Source organism: Ornithodoros turicata, chromosome 5 (genome assembly GCF_037126465.1).
Source record: "Ornithodoros turicata isolate Travis chromosome 5, ASM3712646v1, whole genome shotgun sequence".
Taxonomy (NCBI): Eukaryota; Metazoa; Arthropoda; class Arachnida; order Ixodida; family Argasidae; genus Ornithodoros; species Ornithodoros turicata.
In genome coordinates this window covers 40,519,563-40,538,129 of record NC_088205.1, presented here as the reverse complement: position 1 = coordinate 40,538,129, position 18,567 = coordinate 40,519,563, and the positions used below count along the sequence as shown (strand labels likewise).

General features: G+C 47.8%; 1 pseudogene; it reads left to right on the top strand.

The window, feature by feature from the left end:
- Window positions 1–18,567, top strand: part of LOC135395763 (cell adhesion molecule Dscam1-like) — a 97,914-nt pseudogene that overhangs the window by 16,984 nt on the left and 62,363 nt on the right.

Sequence of the window (18,567 nt, the reverse complement as noted above, 5' to 3'; positions counted from 1 at the left end):
ACGGTATCCCCACTATTTTCCTTAAAGTTTATCGTGACATCCTTTCGCCTGTGCTCGTATTCATATTGAATCTTTCTCTTAAACGAAATACTTTTCCACAACCGTGGAAGTCTTCCCTGGTCATTCCTGTCCATAAATCGGGCAGCCATAACATTGTTACTAATTATAGACCTATAATCATTTTATGCGCCTGCTCCAAAGTCTTTGAACACATTATTTATATTAATCTGTCCTCGTTCTTTAAGCGCAAAATTGAAGAAAGTCAGCATGGCTTTATGCCTGGGAGATCAACAGTCCCAAATCTTGTATCATTCATGTCAGTCTGTTCCCCAGCGGTTCTTTCTTGTGGTCAAATGGATGTAATCTATTTTGACGTCTCGAAAGCATTTGACTTAATGAACCATGATCTGCTCTTTCGTAAGCTTGGTTTATATGGTGTTTCTGACTCTCTTGTATGTTTCTTTGCCTCGTACTTACGGCATCGCTTATACTCTGCGTGTGTGTCCGGATCCTACTCTGATACCTATGTTTCTACGTCTGATGTACCCCAAGGGTCAAATCTCGGATTTTTATTAATGATCTTGTATCTTGTGTTAAACATTCCACCATGCTACAGTATGCCGATGACTTCAAAATAAGGAAAAGCATAACGTCGCCTTCTGATTGCTTACTGCTTCAGGAGGATGTTTACAGTGTTATTTCTTTGTGTACTTCTAATTTCCTCAAAATCAACACGTCAAAAACTAAAGTTATCTCATTCACGCGCAAGTCTCAAGTAACCCGATTTCAGTACTTTTCTGATGGCGAAATAGCCCGAGTCGACGGCATTCGTGATCTCGGTGTTGTCTTTGATGCGAAGCTTCCATTTCATGAGCACGTGAGAGCAATTCGTTCTGCTGCTCTGCGTATGCTTGGTTTGCTCACCTACACCTGTAAAATGTTTTCTTCTCACACAGTATTTCTTACTCTCTACAAAGCTTGCGTCCTTCCCCGACTTGAATATGCGTCAGTAGTATGGAAGGCTTTATGTGCCACCGATATCAAACGTCTTGAAGCTGTGCAAAAGAGGGCACTTCATATTATTCATTCGCGTTTCTTGCGGAATGTCCCCGCATTTTTATCCTATGACTATGACAAGCTTTCAAATTACCTGCACTTGCTTCCTCTTGTTAACCGCCGCCAGATTCATGACATGATGTTTCTTTATAAATGTGTGCACTCAATATTTGATTCCCCTTTTCTGTTAGGCCGCCTAAATTTTTGTCTCCCGCGTGCTACTCTGCGGAACCCAACGTTCTATGTCAACCACTGCTGTCCTAATGACCCCCTTACACGATGGCAAATCTTGTTTAACTCGCTCCCTTCATCTCTTGATATTTTTTCAGCATCATGTACATCATTTAGGTGTCATATCTCTTCTCATTTTTCGGAGATTTCTTTTCTTTGACTTTTTGAGATAATTTCCCTTTTGTTGCAGTGCGATTGCATGTGTTTCTCACATTACAATGTGCGTGTGCTCTTTTCTCGTTTTCAATTCAAGTCATGTATTTTTCTTTTTTTTCTTCATGTACAGTCTCTTTTGTTTTTGTTTTTTTGTGTGTGACCGCGTAGATCGTGTCTTGTTGATAGTGCATATTACTGTATTTGTATGTATATTGTGTCTATTTGTAGTGCATTGTATTGTATTTGTGTGTGCCAACATTAGGGTCGTCACGACCGTTCTTGGGCACCAATAAAACATTATTATTACTATTATATCCCAATTGCAGGCGACAGCAAACATCCACTACATCGCCATTGTCGTTTGACGCGTATGTGCGTTATTATATTCACATAATGTATTCGAAATATTTACACACTATTTGCCAACTGAATAATCGCGAAACCCGTTCCTCACGAGCGCACGAGAAGCAAATTAAATGCGCACTACTGGAATTTGCAATTCTTTTCTGAACACACACGTACCAGTACACTTCCGGACACATTCTAAAACACATTTGCTCTGTCCGACCATCGAGAAAGCACCAGAGTACGAGTCTCCAGTGCAGGCGGAAATACGCAGAAGCTCCCGATTTAGAAACCACCATGGAAACGCAATTTGAGGTACGTAATGTTCGTCAAAGTCGTTTTCTGAGTTGGAAGTACGAGAAGCCACTTTACCAGATTGACACTCCTCGCGACGTTCCTCCTTTGTAGGATGAGGATGAGCCTTGCTTTGCTCCCGCATGAAACTATACTGATGTAACATTGGGAGTCATGCAGCTTTGTCGAGGAAACTTATTCGAACCTTAAGTGCAGACTCTGCACGAAAGCTCATCATTCAACTTAGATGCTCCTAACCGTTTGAATTTTATTCTGACTACCAGTTTTCTACAGTTAGTTCGCACATCGTAGAAACCTTCCATTTACGGCGCTCGTTTAAGTTGGAAGTGGCTAGTGTTTATCCATGTGAATAACAGACATTTTTATGTTTGAAATATATTTTGTGTGAGAGGGGGTAGTCACAGTGTGTAAGATTTGACTTGCTACTTAAGGAAACGTTACCTGCCGTAGACATAAACAGGTGAAAATATAGATCCTGTGCATATAGATTTGCCTTACAACTAGGACCCGGAATTTTTGGCATTTGCTTATAAATGCCGATAAACGCCAAGATGCGGCATTTTCGGCGTTTCCTGCCTTTTTGTCAACTCTCTTGAATTGTTGCCTTTTTAAGCATTTTTAGACGCCATAGCAGCCTTTTTTAACAGTGAAAGTGCGAGTGTGCCTTTCAGGCTCATGTTGAGTGCGGCATATTGCTTTTCGTTTCTGCATGTTAGCGCCTTTTGTTCTTCAGTTCCTTGGTTTGCTCGAAAGGGCATGTTTTGGTAAAACGATTTGCCCTTTCTTGGCCTTTCAAGATCATCGACGGTGGAGAACTAAATAGCTTGGTTCTAGCCCGCCTCAGCACTCATGTACCATAAGTACTGTTCCGTAGCCTTTAAATGAACACGTTTTCCTGGATGAAGCATTCTGAAACACTAACGAAGTCAAAGATCGTACCAAGTTAACGTGCTTATTTTCGCATTTTTTGCCTATTTTCGCGTTTTTGAGGGCCTAAATGCCTGCCTATTTCCATCGTTTTTAAAAATAAATTTGAATTCATTTTTAATTAATTGTAATAAATAAAAATAAATAGATTTTAATTCTCATTAATCATTTTTAATTATTTAGTTTCAATTAATTTAATTTTAAATTAAATTTTAATAAATAAAAATAAGTTTTGGTCAAAATTATTTCCCGTAAGTACCATCGCGATGCCATGATATCTCAGGCCAAACAACCTGCGCCTCTAAATCTAGTCCCAATGTACCATTTCTGGGTACGCGTATGCGCATGCCCAGCCACTTCTGGCGGCGGCCGCCATGTTTGTTGACATGAAAACATGCTATAGGCTGTGATGCGACTTGACGAACCTTTTTCTACGACACTCCTCCTCCTCCTCGCCGAAACATGAAAGGTATAAATGTCGGTGTGTGGTTCTTCCGCTGCCCACCCTAACAGTATCACCGAAAGAAGCGGGAGCTTTGCATTCGCGCCGTTGTGCGCATGAAGAAAGTGTGGTTCCATGTGCCGACAAAGAACTCACGTGTCACACCTTTCTCTTTGCCGGTGTTGGCGCATGTGCTTTGAAGCTTCTCGCAATGCCGGAATTGGTTTGCGTCGAACTGTACGAGCGTCACCATGATAGTTGGCATGAAGACATAGCGTGTTACGAATATGCTTTCGTTTGTTTTTTTTAGGTGCATCACGTGTTGTGTGCTTCTACAGCAGCAGTATACCATTCAAAACAAATGTTATCCTGCTATATCCTGAAAAAATGCCAGCTACGCCCACGTGGTGTGTCCAGCCGAAGACGTTGAGTTTCGGAACCGAGGAGTGCAAAATCTAGCTCCGCACAAACAAACGGAGCACTCCGGCTCCCAACTGATAATCAAGCCTCTTTATTGGTTGGTAATTTGAAACGTCATGTTCGGAGCTCAGCCCCCAGATTGGACGGCAAAAGGCTATGTGACGTATCCGTGGTGGAGAGAGGTGCGCTGGTTACAGGGATGGGCAGTAATAGTAATACTTTGTATTATAGTACTATTACTGTAATACTTTTGAGTATTTGTATTATGTATTATAATACTCATTTTTGAAATGTATTTGTATCTGTATTATAATACACAAAACGAGGTATTACATGTATTATAATACTTTTGAAGGTGTAATACTTTCCCAGAGGTCGTAAGTTCGACCTGCAAAGTGTCACCCGTGCACTTTATCAGTAATTTTTCGGGTCCCACAAACATTTGAACACGAACAAGGCTCCTATTACAGTGTTCCCCTGCCCCAAATTATCCCAAAGCGAGTGACTTTGGGGCCAGAGGTTACTGGAGGTTTCCTCGCATTCCTTCTACTTCAGAATTCCTAAGGATGAGTCATACCAGTACAAGCCCTTTGTCTTATGAAAGAGTGCGTTCAGTGCAGCCAGTCACCCCTGTACGTGGTTGCACTATGGGCAGTCACATGTTTTGGAACGGGCCACATTTTATCGTCCAGAGTGGATGAAATCAGGGCTCTGCCACAGTGAGAGCAAGTTGTTCACAGCGATCGAATTGATCAGCGCTATCTGATCTTATTCGGAAAGATCAGGCCATGTGCAAAAATGTAAGCGTGAATAAAACGTCATTGGAGAATGATTGTCTCGATAAGTAATGGGCATATATCTAAGTAATTCTTCTGTTCTTTTCCTTTTTTTCTTCCCAAGTTAAGTATATTACAAGCGTATTACAAGTATTACTCGTGTAATACACAGAAGTATTAGTATTATGTATTATAATACTCATTTTTGGAAATGTATTTGTATCTGTATTATAATACCGATTTCTAGGAAGTATTATGTATTAGTATTATAATACAAAATATGAGTATTACTGCCCATCCCTGGCTGGTTACTCATGTTTGAAATCATTTATATGGGTCACTGAGCTGGCACGAGCCGAACGAAATGTATATTTGGGTATTATGACGTGTGTTCTTTCATGGGGTACCATTTTTTGTGAAATCTTTGGCGCCCTGTTTACAGCCCCTTTAATTTTTCATCATTGTTTCGTCGTCTTCTCATCATGTCGTCTCTCGCCGCCAGGAACGACGCGTACATGGAAATGGTCCATTATTATACCTGCGCCTCGCGCTGCACCAACATTGCGAGGCGCGGGAAAGGGGCGATAAACGTAAATTTTTCGTCCACCCTATAGTGAACAAAATATTGCACGTGTCAATGACAGTACCTCAGACCGATACTATCATTTACCGCATTGTGCTCCTTTATTTCGAAAAAGACCTTTGACAGTTTTCTGGAAGGATCTTATATTTTGTCCCGTGAAACAATCCTTGCCTTGAGATGCGGAAGGAGCTCTTCCTGACGAGTCATTTTCTAAAAGACTTGCCAATTACAAATCATGTTAGCTTCCGTACTTGCAAAAAATAAAAAAAAATAAGAAAAAAATGTTGAGGCGCCAACCGACGAACCGTGGACGAAAGTAGACTTTCCATTTGATATGCACATCTGTTTTTCTTTTTTTCATTTTTTTTCTTTTTTCACGCAGAGGACTCTCCACTACTGGAGCATGTGTTTCAAGAGGCCGAGGTTGGTTCTGGAAGTGCTGTGTCACTCAAGTGCTCGGCCTCTGGAAATCCACTGCCACAGATCACGTGGTCGCTTGACGGAGCACCTGTGCCTGAAATGTACCGCATTCGTATCGGAGACTTTGTCAGCAACGAAAGGTAGATTATTTGCCGTCACATTGCTTGCTTCACTGAATCATTCGATGCCTGTTGTTGATATATCCGCATAATGTGATTTTACATATCATCCCCTATACATGCAGTCCTAGTGATACCACGAACACTTGTACACCTATTGAACGTTCGACATATGATTTCAACTCAGTTTTTCCATGACCCTTTTCTTTTTCTTCTTCTTTTTTTAATGGTAGAGGCAGGGTAGGAAATTATGGTTGACAATGGGCTGCCAGTGTGACGACCAAGTACCTTGGGCAGCGCTTCTGTTAAATCCATTTTTTCCTTGGGAGAGACGTTAACATGCATCATGGAAGCCTTTTGCATTTTGCCGTTACAGGATGGTGCACAGTTACGTGAACCTGAGCTCCGTCCAGCTCGAAGATGGCGGCTTGTACGCATGCGTGGCACGCAATGGCGTCGGTCAGGCGGAACACAAAGCTCGGCTCAACGTCATGGGTCCTCCGAGAATACGAGACATGGCTAATGTCACAGCTTTGGCTGGGCATACGGTCTACATTCATTGTCCTGTTTCCGGATACCCAATACATCGAATTATGTGGCAAAAAGGCGAGTGACATCACCGAGTTCATTAGCAGACTTGACAGAATACTATCTCGAAATATCCACCGATAAAAGACACACAAAAGAAGAAAACTACGTCGGCCCAGGGAACAACAAACCCATTTGTAATTGTCACATGAATAAAATCAAAATATTATTCAATAACTAGAAATGTTCTAAAACGATAGCATAACCGCACACGAGCACGTGTGTAACAAAGTTCCTTTCGGCTGAGTTTAAGCTGCATGCGGTATGCTGTCACTTCTGAACACAATCGACCAGAAAAAAAAAACAAAAAAAACATGGCGTTATGTATATCGAGCACAAAGGAAATGACGGGACGATTTTCACCATCTAGCCTTCTCAGAGCGGACTACGCTCGTTGGAAGCTTGCCAGAATGGTTTCTGTTACTGAACCAACTATTGAGACTCCTTGTTCCATACTTCCCCGATGCGATGATTTAGTTTGCACTTCCCAGCGCACTAAATGAAATCAGAATTGAATTATACATATTGCCAGACATTGCCGCTTACTGACAGTGAGGTGGCCTCCCATGGTAATTCTCCTGTCCACTCTTCAGCTTTTATGCGAACGAAATGACCACCAGGAGAAAATTGCAAAGAAGAACTCATCTAGTTGACAACGGCATCGGTCTGTCCACCACCATTAACGGGCTACTCGATTTAGCGGAATCGTTCGTCCTGTTGTTTCCGCGCTTCTTATTCCAGCCTATCATCAAACGCCTTTCAAACGCCTTTGAATCGTCTTTCCCATTCGGGTAGAAAAGTATGGAATCATTTACTTTTGTTTCAGTATGGAAGAGTTAAGGTCCAGCTTAATAGCTCTTTTTTGCCGACCGCTTAATTTAGGAACGTCGAAAAACAATATTTCCGCCTTTTGTTCAGGACTCAGTGTCACTCCTTATCGGGTAAAACCACCCATTGGGTTCAACTTTTCTTTCGGAACTTCCACTTTCTTTATTGACAATCCAAGACAAAGAAAACGTGTAAGGAATGGGACTGCAGGATAAACCCGCGACGCAGTATCAGATACAAAATGGTACTACAAATGTCACTGTCTTGTGAGGAAGAGCGAAGTAGCAACTAACTAACACACTTCGAGATGACAAACATAAATGTGACATAAAAAAACATAATTTTTTTTTTTTTTTGATTGCCGTTACTAGTAGAAAAGAACTCTTTAACTTCCTGTTTAAATTTACGAATGGAGGTAGCCACACGTGTGACCAAAGGCAAAACATTCCAGACCTTGGCACAAAAAAATACGACAGTAAACTGCCCGAAATCGGCTCTGGGAGTCAGGGAGCTTCAGAGTACCGTATTTACTCGCATAATTTGCGCACTTTTTCTACAAAAAAAAAAAGAGTCGGAAAAGTTGGGGGCGCATAAATTGCGCGGGAACGTTCGTTACGGTATTCAAACGACGGCAAAATTTCAAAATTTTAGTATGCTTATTATATAGGTTCTCAGTAGAGACGATATTGACGTTATCACTGCATTGCACAAGCGCGAAAGTACCCAAATACCGCTCAGCCCACGACGGTCGGTAGGCAAAATGCCAGCCCACTACCGCTTGTATACCGGCGAAATACGTCGAGACGCTGCTGGAAGACGCCGCTAGTCGCACATGACAACCGAAAGCGCGCTATGTTCGCCATCTTTATCATGTTGTGCTCTAAGGCTTGTCGTAGCGTGTTTGTCCAGCGTTTCTTTCCGCGTTTTGTAGTTCGAGTGACAGTATCGGCGTCACTGGACTCTCACCCGAAAATGTGCGCAAATAAAAAAAAAAGCACCACAATAACTTCCGTAGTATGCTACAAACATTGTTGGTACTGGATGCGTTGCGAAAAACAATCGCCACGGTCGCTGAGACGCGCGTGCCAGATATCCGCGCGCGAAAACGCGAGTGCGCAAATTACGCGATTTTTTGTTTTCTCGTCATTTTTAGTGCTAAACTAGGGGTGCGCAAATATCGCGATGTCACAAAATATCCGAGTGAATACGGTAAGGTTATCAGTACGAAGTTAGTACGGTGATGAATCGTAGATCCTATTCATGAATTTATACACGAGGGCGGCAAGTTTTACAGTTAGTAGGTCAAAAACACTAGTTACAGACAAACCAGCTCCCGTGGCATAGTGGTTAAGATTGTAGCGTCTTCGCCGCCTAAAGACGACGAGCGCCCAGCTCGCTGGAGCGAGCGACGACGAGCGCTCAGCAGACCCGAGCGCGAGCGCCTGGAATAAATCACTTTCCAATCACTTTCACGTGGCCAATTGCCCCGTGCTATGCGCCACTGCGGAGAAAGACGAAGAAGAAGAAGTTCTGACACAGAACTAGCTGGTTGTCGGCTCTTTCTTCCGTGGCACCTTTGCCACATTTCTGGTGACCCGCGTTTGGACCTACGCGCTTCTGAGCTAATGGATCCACCCACTGGGGCAGTCCCGTCTCCCATGACTGACCCATCGGCTGGGGACCGTGCCTTGCGCGCAGACGATCCTGCGATCTCGACGGCTGCTACGCCCCTCCGCCTACCTCCCTTTTGGCGACAAAACCCTCGTTCCTGGTTCCGGCAAGTGGAGGCCCAATTTCATCTGCGGCACATCCAATCGCAGCAGTCAAAATATTTCCACATCCTTGCTGGCCTCCCTCCAGAAATCGCGGCGGAGTTGGATGACATGCTCGCTACGGTTTCTGTTGAACGCGCCTATGACGTTCGAAGCGTTCGCCTTGAAGCGAATGGAGGTGTCTGAACGCGCGCGACTCCAACAGCTGCTTAACGAGGAAGACTTGGGCGACAGGAAGCCTTCGCAAATGTTGCACCGGATGAGACAACTGCTCGGAGACTCTTCAACTGAAGCGTAACATCCCCTTTTGCGTGAGCTGTTTCTTCAGAGGCTCCCCCAGGCAATGCGAGTGGTTTTGGCTGGCTCTGAGGACCTAACGTTGGACAGGCTGCCTTCGTTGGCAGACCGAATTGCCGACTACTCCGCACCTCAGCAACAGCCGCCTACCCTTGCTGCGGCTACTACGTCCCAAGCCTCGCCATTAGATCGGCTCGAACAACGATTGGAGCAACTTACGGACGCCTTGCAGTCCCTTACTACTTCCCAGCGCAAAAGGCTTCGTCGCCGTTCTGCTTCGAGATCCTCATCGCGCCGCACCCCTTCACCCGCTGCCCCAACACCTCCCGATGCCACCCAGACGGGGGCTCGTCTCTGCTGGTACCACCACCGCTTTCGCCATCGTGCCTAGCACTGTATCCCGCCCTGTGCGTGGCAGGAAAACCAACGGGCCGAACCCTGATGACGGCAAGTGGTCCTGGCCCTGTTTCCAGCCGTCTCTTCATCATTCGCGATCGCATTGCGGGATACCGCCTCCTTGTCGACACTGGCGCGGAGATCAGTGTTATCCCGGCTTCTGCTGCTGACCGTCGCCGTGCTCACTCTGGCTCTAACCTCCAAGCCGCCAATGGGACCACTATCAAAACTTACGGACTACGTTCCCTCACGCTTGACCTGGGCTTAAGAAGAACATTTCGTTGGGTTTTCGTCCTCACTGATGTTTCGCAGCCTATTCTTGGCGCGGACTTCTTGGCCTTCTTTAGTCTGTCTGTGGACGTCCGCCACCGGCGCCTTCTCGACAATACTACGTCTCTGCGGGTGAAGGGCACGTCCTCCTCCCACTCTGCGCTTGGCATCCGTGCCCTGCGTCCCACTTCACCGTATGACGCCATCCTAGACGAATTTCCTGACATAACCAAGCCCTGCAACCTCAAGGCCCCCGTCAAACACAGCGTCACGCATCACATCGTCACAACTGGTCCCCCTGTGTCTTCCCGTTACCGTCGGCTGCATGGCGACCGCCTCACCATTGCCAAACGGGAATTTGAGCATATGCTCGAACTTGGCATAATCCTCCCGTCCTCCAGTAGCTGGGCGTCGCCGGTTGCATATGGTTCCCAAGACCGACCCCGGTGACTGGAGGCCGTGCGGCGATTATCGGGCTCTTAACACCAAGACCGTTCCCGACAAGTACCCTCTGCCCCATATACATGACTTCACCACTGACTTTGCTGGATGCACTGTTTTCACGACTCTCGATCTCGTTAAGGCATACCCTCAGATACCGGTGCACCCTCCCGACATCCCGAAGACAGCTGTCATCACGCCCTCTGGGCTCTTCGAGTTCGTCAAGATGCCCTTTGGCTTACGCAACGCCGCGCAGAGCTTCCAGCGCTTTATCAACGACGTCTTGCGCGGTTTACCATCCGTTTACGCCTACTTAGACGATCTTCTCATTGCAAGCGCCTCGCAGGAAGAGCACATTGCGCACCTTCGGCAAGTTTTCACACGCCTGCAAGATCATGGCCTTGTTATAAACGTGAAGAAATGCCGCTTTGGGCAGCCGGAAGCTAACTTCCTCGGCCATCACATCGACCAACATGGTATTCGGCCTCTTGAGACCAAAGTCCAAGCTATCCGTGCCTTCCCTCGGCCGCAAACAACCCGTCAGCTCCGACAATTCTTGGGTTTGCTGAATTTTCACCGTCGGTTTATCCACAACTGCGCCCACATCATCCAGCCTCTCACCGACCTCCTTAGGGCTTGCAAGCCGGCATCGGCTCTGCTGGCGTGGTCGGAGGAAGCTGAGAGGGCCTTCTGCGCTGCTAAGGAGTCCTTGGCGAACGCCACCCTTCTTGTGCATCCCTCCCCGTCAGCACCCACTCGCTTGATGGCTGACGCCTCTACCACAGCTATTGGCGCCGTCCTGCAGCAGTTGGTTGACGACAAGTGGCAACCGCTCGGATTTTTTTCCCGTCGCCTTCAATCGGTGGAAGTTCGTTACAGTACGTTTGGCCGCGAACTTCTCGCAGTGTACGCCGCAGTCAAACACTTTCACTTCTTTCTGGAAGGCCGTGAGTTCCATATTCTGACGGACCACAAGCCATTGACACTCGCGTACACCGCCAACCGTTCCAGCTACTGCGAACGCGAAACCCGCCAACTTGCCTTCATATCCGAATTCTGCACCGACATCCGCCACATCCGAGGAATAGAGAATTCGGCCGCCGACGCCCTTTCCCGCATCAACGCTATTCCTTTCCTGCCCTCCCCGGTGAACATTGGGGAGCTCTGCGATGCCCAAGCTCAAGACCCTGAGCTGAACGACCACCTCTCCGGCACTTCCTCTTTGGCGCTGCGTCCCGTGACCCTCCCAGGCTTTACAAAGCCTCTCTTCTGCGACACGTCTACGCCTTGCCCCCGCCCCTTCGTCCCCGAACCCTTGCGCCGCCGGATCTTTACCCAGCACCATAGTCTGGCACACCCCGGCGTGCGTGCAACCCACAAGGCCATTGTATCCCGCTATGTCTGGCCTAGCATTAACAAGGACGTTCGGGCGTGGACCCGGACTTGCATGGCATGTCAACGGACAAAAGTTCACCGTCATACCCGGATACCGACTGCCGCCTTCCCCGCTCCCGAAGCTGAGTTCCATCATGTGCATCTGGATTTGGTTGGGCCGTTTCCCATCTCGCAGGGTAACCGATACCTCTTCACCTGTGTTGATAGGTTTACCCGTTGGGCGGAAGTGCTACCGATCCCCGACGCCACGGCCGACACAGTTGGTCGTGCATTCCTCTTCGGTTGGGTCGCGCGCTTCGGCTGCTCGGCATCGTCACCACAGATAGAGGTCGCCAATTTACCTCCCGTAGCTTCGGAGCCCTCCTCTCTGCCATCAGCACAAAGCATTCGAAGACCACGGCCTACCACCCTTCAGCGAACGGCATGGTCGAACGTCTGCACAGGCAGCTGAAAGCCGCCATCTGCGCGGGAAGCAACTCGGCGAATTGGGTCGATCACCTGCCCTGGGTGCTCTTAGGTCTTCGCTCTTCCCTCAAGCAGGACCTCCAGCGTAGCCCCTCGGACTTGGTATTTGGTTGCCCGCTGAGGCTTCCCGGCGACTTCCTCAGCTCCCCCTCCCCCGCGCCTCCCAGTGCTCATGACTTTGCCGCACAGCTTCGCGACCATTTCCGGGATCTTCAGCCCGTATCCCCACACCAGCCCACTAATCGGAAGATCTTTGTCAACCCGGACCTCAAGACCTCTTCTCACGTCTTCGTTCGCGCGAACCACGTTAAGCCGCCACTCACCCCAGCGTACACTGGTCCCCACCGCTTATTGGCGCAAGGTGAGAAGACTGTGACAGTCGACATCAATGGCCGCCCGGAGGTACTCACGAAAGACGAGAGTCAAGCCCGCCTACTTCGACGCGCTACTCTCTCCCGTCCATCTTCCGGCGTCGCCTCCACCTTGCCCGGTTCCCCGGTCACTACCCTCCTCAAGAAAAGTCTCCTGGAGCGAGCGACGACGAGCGCTCAGCAGACCCGAGCGCGAGCGCCTGGAATAAATCACTTTCAGTTCTGACACAGAACTAGCTGGTTGTCGGCTCTTTCTTCCGTGGCACCTTTGCCACATGATGATCGCTTTCCACGCCGAGACTGCTAGGTGACACGGGTTCGAATCCTGTCACCGGCTGTGCTGTCTGAGGTTTCCCCTGGGTTTTGCGAAGACTTTCCAGACGAATGTCGGCACAGTTCCCCTTGAAGTCGTCCCAGGACGCACATTAACCCTCCTGTCCCCACTACTTCCTGCTGTCCTCTCTCCATCTGTCCACGTCTGTACGCCGCTTATAGCCACAGTTGCTTCGCGGCGCTAACACGGAATTTTTAAAAAGTTAGAGAAAATGAGGGAAAGGCAAAAGTAATAGAACGTGAAGATGTATCAATAGCACGGACCTAACTGCCTTTTTTGTGAAATATATAATGTGTTCAAATGGGATGTGTATGTGAGTCCGACTTCTAACGCATAATTTATGTAGCTTCAGATCAATGCTTGATACCAGAAGGATTCTGGTAGATAAAGTAAATTTTACTTTCGCAAGTGCGAAAAGACAGGAGCAATCTTTGTTTGCACATCTAGAATATGTGACTTCCAGTGAAGGTGTTCGTGTACTAAAACACCCAGGAACTTCGTAGACGAGACTCTACTTATCTCATCGTCTCCAAAATGTAGCTTATAATGAGTAGCTGCAATTACTTGCTGATAAGGATGAAATGTAGGTACAAGATGCAAGAAAACCTTGAGCTTGAGGACACGTAAAAGACGAACACACGTTCGCCTTCGTGTGTATGTTCGTCTTTTACGTGTCCTCAAGCTCAAGGTTTTCTTGCACTCTGAATCTCAACCAGCTAGCCCCCATCCGCTCAGCTATCACAACATTTGCTACAAGTCTATTTGCAGATAACCATGTCGAGTACCTCAGAAGAACTGCGTTGCCTTTAGAAAACAGTGAACGTGTACCGTTGGCCTCGACAAATATATATATGTCGCCCGCGTACAACATGCATGTTGCTTGTAAATAGTCCACTAGGTCATTTAGATATAGTTAAAAGGAGAAATAGGTCGAGAATTGACCCTTGCGGAATGCCACTATTTATTGGTAACGTACGCGTGACTCTGCTTCACCGATCTGTACATACTGATATCTGTTGGTAAGGTAGATCTTCAGTTGTTAGTTAGATCTTCACCTAGTGGGACGCCACGTACACCATCCATGTCTTATAAGTTTCCACTCTAGCGCACAAACGAGTACCTAAACAACCCCTTCTGCAACATAGCAAAAACTCATATTATGGCAACAGCACAACTATCACATATTTTTTTCATCTATACTCATTGTATATGTAACCATGTGTTTTCACAACTCGATATACACCCTAATTATATAGCACCCGTCTTTTTACTTCCTAATCTGTGAAAGGTGTTTGACCCGTCTGACCCTATGTGCACTAAAATGTTGATTGCGCCGGTTGTCTGAGCGTTAACATAACTAGCTGAAATGAAACTTTTCTATCGATTTCTGATTGAACTGCAGGTGGACGAAGTCTGCCACAGAATCATCGTCAAAGAACCTTCCCTAATGGCACATTAAGCATCGTAGACGTCCAGCGGTCGGCGGACAACGGATGGTACACATGTATCGCTGACAATCTGGACGGGGCTTCAGCTGAGAAACAGCTTTCCTTGGATGTTGTCAGTGAGCATTTTTCTTTCCCGAGCTGTTCATCAACCTCAGTCGTGGTGGTCTTCGAAGCTATGTTGCCACGCTTATATTTTTACGTGATGCCATGTAGACAACTGAAAATACGCTTTAAAAAAAAAGAAAGAAAGAACGTGATGACGGTACGTACGACGTACGCTGTATGTGTTACATGTTATATGTAGAACAGAGTAGCAGGGCGCAAGCTAGCTGGTATAGGCTAGTTGTTGAAGACACAAAGAGCCCTCAATTTGTGGAAACAACACGAGCGGAACATAAATGGACGGGATTCTTCCCGTTCACTTGTGTTCCACTTATGTTCTTTCTGAGTCCATGTTCTCGTGCAGTTCCGCCGGCTGTGAACCCCTTCGCCTTTCCCGATGACCTGACGGAGGGCAAGCGAGCCGGGGTGGCCTGCATCGTATCGGACGGGGATATGCCCGTATCAATCACGTGGCTCAAAGATGGCCGCCCTTTGCCCCCGTCGCTGCGTGCCTCGGTGACGAATGCAAACGACTACACCTCTTTCTTGTCTTTTGCCAGTGTACAGCACTCTCATTCTGGCAATTACACCTGCGTGGCCAGAAATCCGGCGGCGTCTACTAACTATACAGTGCCTATGATTGTACGAGGTAAGAAATTTATAATCTTCAGGTGAACCCTCTAGACAATGAATGATTCCTGGTGGCTAAGAAGGATTTTCGCTCAATTTCATGTTGAAAAAAAATTACACGACGGTTACGACTCGTGTAAAGCGAAATTCAGCGTCAGCTGTGCGTGTGGTGAAATGAGGCCGAATGAAAGTGTGTACACAAATTTATGTAAGCGTGATAAGTATTGATTTGTGGTCGCTGAAGTGGTTGGCGAGGTGGGTGGTGTCCTGAACGAGGGGGCTGTTCTGGAACATCAAGTCTATGCATGAGCCATGTCTAGTTATGGGTTAGCAGATGTCGGTGCAGAGCGTAAGGTCCAGTTGTTCGGACATATCACTTAAGAAAGTGTTATTCTTGGCAGTGAAAGGTCCACGTTGAAGTCTCCGACGACGAGAAGCTTGTGCGTACGGTAAGGCGCGAGTACTTACGCGATAAAGTCGCAGATGCGTTCCGGCGCGGCGCGAAGCCAGAAGTAGCATACAGGCACCACGAGCCCTGTGGGAAGCTGCACGCCACAAATTTCTCCGACGTCGTCTCCAGGAAGGGTAACTTCAAGTGGTGTAGCCAGTACTCCGGCATGCAGGTAAATGGCAGCTTCGGTTGCCGTTGCCGCTGCGACGCGCCACGCAGCAGCAGTTGAAGCCGTCGACTTGTATCGGTCTCTCCGTCTTCATCCATGTCTCGGAAAGACACACAAGTGATGTCTTACGAAGGACGTAGTCCTGTGCAACGTCTTCTGCGTGGAGCTGTACGGAGCCTACATTTAGGGCAGCGAGTGTCAACGCGTGGGGCTTGTCTAGGTGTTCCACGCACTGCGTAGTGATGATGCGTACGCGGTGCTTTTGCAGTAGATGAAATTCGTCCGCCAAAGTTCTGTCGATATTCGCCTTTCCGTGATAGAAGTTGAAGTCATTGCCAGCATTTGCCAGCATCTGAGTCAGGTGCTGATCGCACCGTGCTCGGTTGTCAGGCGAATCCACACTACCATCTTAGCCTTCATTTGGCAGAAGAGGCACAACAGGCCTATGGCCCGCATTTTCCTTTGTCTTCCAGTGTTTCGAGGGGGCCTAGCCCTTCCAGACGTGGGCCTCATGAATCGTGGAATCGCACTAAAGACCGTTCTGTGAATCCTCTGTGGAGAGCCATCGCCCACACAAGTTCTTCTAATGTACTGGATGGGACCTCTGGTGCGCGCTCTTTCACCGGAGTTGTTTGAACCGTTCCGCCCGGCAGCACGATCATCACGGCGGTTCCATGCTGTCATTCACGCTTACCATCGCATGCTGGCTCGGATTACTCCTCCCGTGAACCCGAACTCCACCAGGCCCGCTCATATGTCGCAGGCAGTTTTGTGGGACGAGGCGTGCAGCAACGCAGTCCGGGCCCAGCGTCGTCGGCATGTGGACACCATCGCGTGGTGCAGGTCTGCGTGCTCCTGGCTCCCTCCTTCCTTGTTCGACACACTATGGAGCTTTGCGTGGAGCACACTGCCGACGCGTGATCGCCTCCACGTGTGGAACATTACTCCGACGAATATCTGCCCATACTGCACCGGTGTGAAGACCAACCGTCATGTACTCTTCGACTGCCGCATAGCCCGCATATTCTGGCAGCTAGTCAGTCGGCATACAGACATTATGTGCCCAATACCACTTGACCGCAGACGTCCCAGCCAATGGTACAGTGTGCTTGTGACGGCTTGTGGGGCCCAGGTCTTGCGGGGTGCCAGATGCAAGGCTGCGGCGCAGCGTAGGCGCGACGTCCCGATCTTCCTGCTTGTGCGATCTTTGCAGGTACGCGTCGTCAGCGTCCTCCAGAGGGAACTATTTGCGCTAGGGGAGGGTGGTTTTGTGCGCCGTCGGGGCCATCACACTTCTGTCCGCGCTGTCGGCGGTCTCGTCACCATCGCTGGTGACCCGTCATAAGCGTATTCATATTGTGTACATATTTTTTCCCATTCATATTTTTCCCCATCCATGATCATTTATCATTCGTTGCTTTCATTTGTTATTAGCCGCATTTTGCATCGTCCTGTATCGTTGATGTTGTGTGTGTGTTGTGCTTGTTGTATAGTACCCACGTGAAATTCGTTCAGTAAATCTCTCATCTTACTTTCCATCGATAGCGGTTGTAAACTGGCGGGATTCTCATCCTTACTCACAGCGCTCGGCGCACATGCGATAAGAGTTTTGTGCGGACATGCGAATGCCGACGACGCCGACGCGTTCTCGGGAAGATCTCCACTATACAGCTGACGCTATAAAACGGCTAAAAACCTGTCTGATAAATCTTGCTGTGGTTTTGTACGTACTCAGTGCGGCGTTGATCCGCTTCCAAGAAACGGACGTACATGATGAGCGTTTCCGCCCCTCGCGAGTAGATTTCTTTGCAGGTCTTGCAGGTACACGCCAATCACACGGCTCAACTTCCGTCACGTGGTATTATTTCGGTTCCATTTATTTCACCAATGAGGCAGAGACAGCAAGCAGCTTAGACGCATAGCTAGACAGCGGTACCCCACGCAGAGGATAACGTGACAGTAATACATCCTCGCAGATTAAAAATCTGTCCGCATCTTTGGACAGCGACGCGTTTAAATGTGCTTGGTAGCTTTATAGCCCGGCCGATCCTGATCTTCGGGCGCCCGCACTCAATTCGGTGTCATTGTGACTTCTTCTGCTGTAACTCCCTCTACAACGGTAACGGATGGACCTACTCGGCTGTCAACGTTGGTTCGCCCCCAATCTCTTAAATAACACACAGGGTGTTTCAGTAACCATGTCAAAGAGCACGCCACGGAATGCGATCAACGACATTTACCTGCAGAGAACTTTTGTCTACTACAAGTAATTTTCTCAAATTTTAATTGCACTAAACTGGATTTCTTGAATTGAACTACGAAATTGACCAAGTCAATGTAACCTTTTCTGTTGTAGCAAGAAACAGAAAGTTCGTGTCAGATTTACGCACGCTATTGCAAAATACTCTTATGAGAATGAGGATTAGGAAGAAGAACATTTCGATTTGGGACTGTGGTGCTCTTGTGGGACAACAAAAGGGACTGTGGGACAATGTTGTATGCTACCACTGCTAAGGAGACAGTATAGTCTCCTGCTTCAGCGGATAATCAACCGGACGACCCGTTATTTGTCACTTGGGACGGACCCCGAACCCTGCTTCAGGAGCATACGCGCAGCATGACGGAACAAATGCGAACCGAAATTGCGACGCTGCTAAATTTACCACAAGCACAGAACCTCAACCTATCTTCCCCAATGATGGATACTCGGAGCACCAACCAACCGCTTCATTCACTACCTCTATTGCGCGGACAGACGATGCATACTTCGACCGCAGGCGGAACGGTTGCTAAGCCTGGCACATTCGATGGTCAGGCTCC